The sequence below is a fragment of the Rhinoderma darwinii genome, chromosome 4 (genome assembly GCF_050947455.1).
Source record: "Rhinoderma darwinii isolate aRhiDar2 chromosome 4, aRhiDar2.hap1, whole genome shotgun sequence".
Lineage (NCBI taxonomy): Eukaryota > Metazoa > Chordata > Amphibia > Anura > Rhinodermatidae > Rhinoderma > Rhinoderma darwinii.
In genome coordinates, this window is record NC_134690.1 from 293,558,267 (window position 1) to 293,564,266 (window position 6,000).

Sequence of the window (6,000 nt, forward strand, 5' to 3'; positions counted from 1 at the left end):
GACAATTAACTGAAACAACTATTTAGGAAATGAGGTGTATCCTTTTTATAGCTGGAGGTGATTTGGTAATGTATTTCTAGAGTCGCTCCATCACATACAAAAGTTTATGTCTACTGTACAGTCATATGCAAAGTGACCTAAAACACAGCGAAACATTCCATTAGATATTATCTAGTCTCTAATAGCACATACAGAACATACAATAGTATATACACAATTTATACCTTGAATTGTAGAGAAGACATTTGGTTTTGATGACATTTACCAGCTTATTTAATAACAGCCTTACCATTGCTTGTATGTATGAAGTTGTACCATTCTTTAAACAACAGTATAAAAACTGTGGGTTACAACCCCATGTGGGCAACACAAGTTAGTTACTAGTAGGAGTCCAATAGTATCGTTTCACAGTGACATCACATATATTCCATCATAGGAACAGAAAAAAATGAAAGTGCCATTGCATGATGGACACTAACAGCGCCCGACGCAACCCATTGACTTTAATAGGTTCCGTCGAGTTTCCACCAGGGTGTACGTCGTTTTACCAGAATAAATAGCAGAGAATGCTGCGCTATTTTATCCGCCATTTTTGACCGGATCTGTGACGGAGACTCAGATGCGAACTTAGTCGAACGTTGATTGCAAATTTACCAAATAAAAAAGACAGGTAAGACACGAATCAGAGTAACAGGTAGAGTATTGAGGTCGAGGACACGATTAATGTTATCAGAAATATCTACAAAAAGGCACTAAGTGGCTTCTGTCACGTCATATATGTAAGTAAAAAAGATTTATTAAAACGTACAACTTGTTTCAAGGTCGATTTGACCTTTTCCTCAGGTATGAGAGGAAAAAGCTCAATTGACCTCGAAATGCGTTGGACGTTTTGATTCATCTTTTTTACTTACTGTATGTGTATGATATGTACCTGAGGAAAAGATCAGATTGACCTTATAACGCGATGTACATTTAAGAAATCTTTTCTATTTATGTATATGACGTGACAGCGCCCGTTTATTTCTGCTTTTTGCTAATATTTCTGATACCTTACATGAGGCCTTGATCCTAGATGCCTGCCGATTGGAGCAGCGGTCACGTATCCCAGTGGATTTTGGACGCACGTATTCCAGTGTTGTGCCAGACGCAGAGCCTCTTCTGGCGAGCATTATTATAACACTCTACTATTGTATACCCCCATATTCATCGCACTCTGGCGCGCTCTCCACCATCTTTTTCATTAAGGGTAGGATTAAAGTCGGGGTTTCAATCAGAGGGTAACTGTTAAGAGTCAAGTCAGTAAACAAAGGTTTTGGAATTTCATATTTTACCAATAGATAATACCGAAGTACTATAAGAAACATGGCTTATTGCGCTGGCACTGGTGAGAAAGTGTTGTTTATGAGAGGAACGACAGAGCACCAAATGCCATCCGGTGTGTGAGAATGGTAGGAAGCAGATGTGACAGAGCCCAAGCCATATTCAATAAATATTGAATACGTCTTATATATAATGTATATATAAGACATGATCATGGCTATGTAAGCTTGAATTCTTATGAACATAAAAGGACGTCTATGACATATATTTTGTAACATGACCATTCATAGCAAGTACTAAGCCCCAAAGGCAAGAAGGAATTGTAATGGGGTGAGGTACAGCATTCCAATAGTAGGGTACATGGCAAGAGAGATCTTGTGCTGTATATAGGTTTAGAAGAGGTGATGAGAGATAATGCAATGATTTGTCAATGGCTGTACAGGATAGACTGTCAAGAAGGATTTTAAGAGATTAGGTTTGACCTGTAATTTAAAACCGCAAAATCTGGGGATTTCAATGTGTGAGTCAGGATTTTTAACCAGACTTGTTAGCAAATAGCATCTAACTAAAAGAATTGCACATAGAGAAAGGTGGAGTGTAATTATTTGAATAAATGAGTGAATGAATGAGTGAATGAATGAGTGAATGAATGACTGAATGAATGAATGAATGAATGAATGAATGAATGAATGAATGAATGAGTGAATGAATGAGTGAGTGAGTGAGTGAATGAATGAATGAATGAATGAATGAATGAATGAATGAATGAATGAGTGAGTGAGTGAGTGAATGAATGAATGAATGAATGAATGAATGAATGAATGAATGAATGAATGAATGAGTGAGTGAGTGAGTGAGTGAATGAATGAATCAGTGAGTGAATGAATGAATGAATGAATGAATGAATGAATGAATGAATGAGTGAATGAATGAGTGAATTAAAATCTGTAAATATGTATAGCTCCACTTTCAGACTCCACTTTGTACTGCTTATTAGGAAATGTCCTTATATTTTTACTTTTAAATAATAGATCTCAATAGCTACAATATATTTATTTTTATTTTATGGGTAGTTAAGATTAGAAAAGAACAAAACATTCCTCTGGTGGTCCCCAGCCCAGCTAAGCATCCATGCCAGTTTCTGACAGCCTATTCCGCCACCAGAAGTGCTGGTTGTACGTTATTAGAATTTCAGCTGACAACGCCAGGTCTTTACAGGAGATTTTGGCAATGTCACCTGTGTACTTCATTTATCGCAATATATTTCATATTCTGAAAGACTTTTTATTTTAGAATTACAAAGAAAGCTCCAATTTTACACTATGCAATTATTTGAAGAATAATGGTACATTTTCAGTTGGACAATATCAGGACAATGGACATTACTTCTATGTGAGCACTGCATGAGGCCTAATATTTATGTACTGTATGGATTCATTATTTGCAACAAGACAATGAAGACCTTTATTTTGATGTTTTCTGTTGCGTTGGACCTTTCCGTCAGGGGGACCCCATGAATGGACTCCAAACTGAAACAAATGGAAAACATAGGTTTCCGTTTGCATCACCATTGATTTCAATGCTGACGGATCCGGTGCAAATGGTCTCTGTTTGTCACCGTTGTGTAAGTGCTCCGTTGTTTTGACTGCGCTATTGATTCTGTCAAAACAACGGAACCCTTAGACAACGGTGACAAACGGAAACCATTTGCACTGGATCCGTCACCATTGAAATCAATGGTGATACAAACGGAAACCTACGGTTTCCGTTTGGTTTCCGTTCATGGGTTCCTCTGGCGGAAAGGTCCAACGGAACCCATGAACGGAGTCCCAACGCAGATGTGAATGAAGCCTAACTAAGTAACTATAGCTATTGTAGAGGTAGAAATCCCAACCAAGGCCCCAGCATCTCAGGTCCATAGTCCACCCAGCCAAAGAAAATAAATAAGTGCGATTACAGGAAGGTGGTGCAATGGCTACTTCATATTGTAAAGTAATGCATCTAACTATACAAATGAATATATTATATCATGTATAAAAGATTCTAGGAAGCATAGGTGAAGGGGCCAGGTATAGCTGCATGAAAACCCGGGACATCCAAGCTGTGTTCTTCATGACAACTTCAGCTGGAACTGTAATGGTATCTGTATATAAGGCATATAAAATTGTGAATTTTTGTCAGCGCTATCCAAAAAGTACCTGACAAAGGGGTAAAGCAAAATTTTTTAAAACAGAGGTGTTAAATAAGAACATGTTTCGAGGACAGGTAAGTACACCAACTTGATAAGTACATCACATTGTTATTTACACCTTATCTCTGATGACCACAAACTCCTAGGGCAGCACCGAAAATTCCCCATTCTCCCCACCTTATTTATGGATTCTAAAAACACCGATAAGAGGACTCCGGGAAGTTAAAGTCTAACTGCAGTCCGCCGACCAAAGATCCTTATCGAAATTTTCACGGACGTGCCCTCCAGCACAACACCCATAGATAAGTGCATCCACTTATATACTTTTTTACCTGATGTAAATCTGTGTTGCCCTATAAAGTGCTGTCTTTCTTTTTGTCTTTTGTAAAGACGGAGCTATAATGGAGAGACGTTTGTTAAACAGCTTCTAGAAAATTGCGCACCCTGATATTGCGATCAATAGTTTTAGCATCTGTTTCTATTTCAGTAGGCTGTACAGTCACCGGAGATTGTGAGTCTTTAGCTAAATACAGCCAAATATTCCACAATTCTAAATCATTCTGCAGAAAACAATGGCCAAGGCTTCTTGGAACCGCGTATTATAAACTCTGTCAGGAGAATACGGGAACATAAGCAGCAGAGGAAGCTGCCAGAAACCTTTTGTTACAGTTTTGGGTGTTTTCTAAGAACCAGTGGGACTTCATGAGCCATTGAGCCCTGGGAAACATAAGACTAGGGGTATTGTGGAGAGAACAGACACGTAGAATTGGAATACTTTCTTTTCCTTTGAGGTCAATGTGATGTGGCTGCAAGCAATTGTGAGGCAATTGTGGTGAACTGATAAATGTAGCGACTTTAAAAATGTCGACAAGAACTGACGTTAGAATTAGAAGCACGCAGCCCACACAGAGATAGCAGCCCATGAAGCAAAACAGGAACACCACGCCACGTCAGAAGAATTCCAGGTATGAACAGAGACCTCCCTACCTTGTCCTTTTCCTAACAATGTTGAAAAAGGAAGAATTTTACATTTGCTGACGTTGCCATAGAGTTTTAAAAATAAATAAAATGCATGTCGTTTTCTCTTTAAGATAAAAAAAAAAAGAATGCAACTTTTTCTGTACTCCAACTGTTTCTGAACTACAACTCCAAATATTTCGTTGGATATGAAAGAGCTTGTGTGAATACTGTGTGTGGGGAAAAAGAAGACTATTTACACTGCGTAAGTGGATCGCAAATATATCAAATATGGTTTAGGAGTTAACATTTTCCAGTCGCATTGGAGAAAACGACAACACAGGGAGGCTCGAGGCCAAGTCCTGATACAGCACATGCACAGAAGACAGCTCTATTTCAATAACCATTTATACAAGCTACATTTCACTGTTTGGAGGAAGACATATTGTATCAATTATGGTTATGCAAATACTAGAAGAGAAAGGATAAGTTATTAGCTGTAAACATCAGGCTGCTGACACAGATATGACCCATCCCGGAATAAAATACATGGACTAAACTGTCACCATACTGTGCCCGGCTAGCTTATAAATATAATGGCCACTTAGGATGTTCTTTCCATGCTTATTAAACTGGGCTGTACAAAGGGAAAGACTGAAATGTCACAATGCAAGTGACACGCCAGAACCCTTCACTCCATTTTTCTAGTTGTTGTGACATTATAGAAACACAAGGAAAGATACATGTCAAATAAACCAAAGGTCTCTCCATAGGAAATGTGCCATGGATAATATATGGTTTGATGATTATTCCAGTTGCTTAATAAACCCTAACTAGTATCTTGTGAAGGATAGCACAGAGTATGGTAAATAGTGTACAGCACAGAGTATGGTAAATAGTGTACAGCACAGAGTATGGTAAATAGTGTACAGCACAGAGTATGGTAAATAGTGTACAGCACAGAGTATGGTAAATAGTGTACAGCACAGAGTATGGTAAATAGTGTACAGCACAGAGTATGGTAAATAGTGTACAGCACAGAGTATGGTAAATAGTGTACAGCACAGAGTATGGTAAATAGTGTACAGCACAGAGTATGGTAAATAGTGTACAGCACAGAGTATGGTAAATAGTGTACAGCACAGAGTATGGTAAATAGTGTACAGCACAGAGTATGGTAAATAGTGTACAGCACAGAGTATGGTAAATAGTGTACAGCACAGAGTATGGTAAATAGTGTACAGCACAGAGTATGGTAAATAGTGTACAGCACAGAGTATGGTAAATAGTGTACAGCACAGAGTATGGTAAATAGTGTACAGCACAGAGTATGGTAAATAGTGTACAGCACAGAGTATGGTAAATAGTGTACAGCACAGAGTATGGTAAATAGTGTACAGCACAGAGTATGGTAAATAGTGTACAGCACAGAGTATGGTAAATAGTGTACAGCACAGAGTATGGTAAATAGTGTACAGCACAGAGTATGGTAAATAGTGTACAGCACAGAGTATGGTAAATAGTGTACAGCA

General features: G+C 38.3%; 1 protein-coding gene and 1 long non-coding RNA gene across 3 annotated transcripts in view; one reads left to right on the plus strand and one right to left on the minus strand.

The window, feature by feature from the left end:
- Positions 1–6,000, minus strand: part of SMOC2 (SPARC related modular calcium binding 2) — a 326,181-nt gene that overhangs the window by 315,634 nt on the left and 4,547 nt on the right. The window lies entirely within an intron of this gene.
- Positions 4,165–5,245, plus strand: LOC142761155 (uncharacterized). The gene is made up of 2 exons (XR_012883526.1): positions 4,165–4,476; positions 4,603–5,245. It is a non-coding gene; the product is annotated as an uncharacterized LOC142761155 (long non-coding RNA).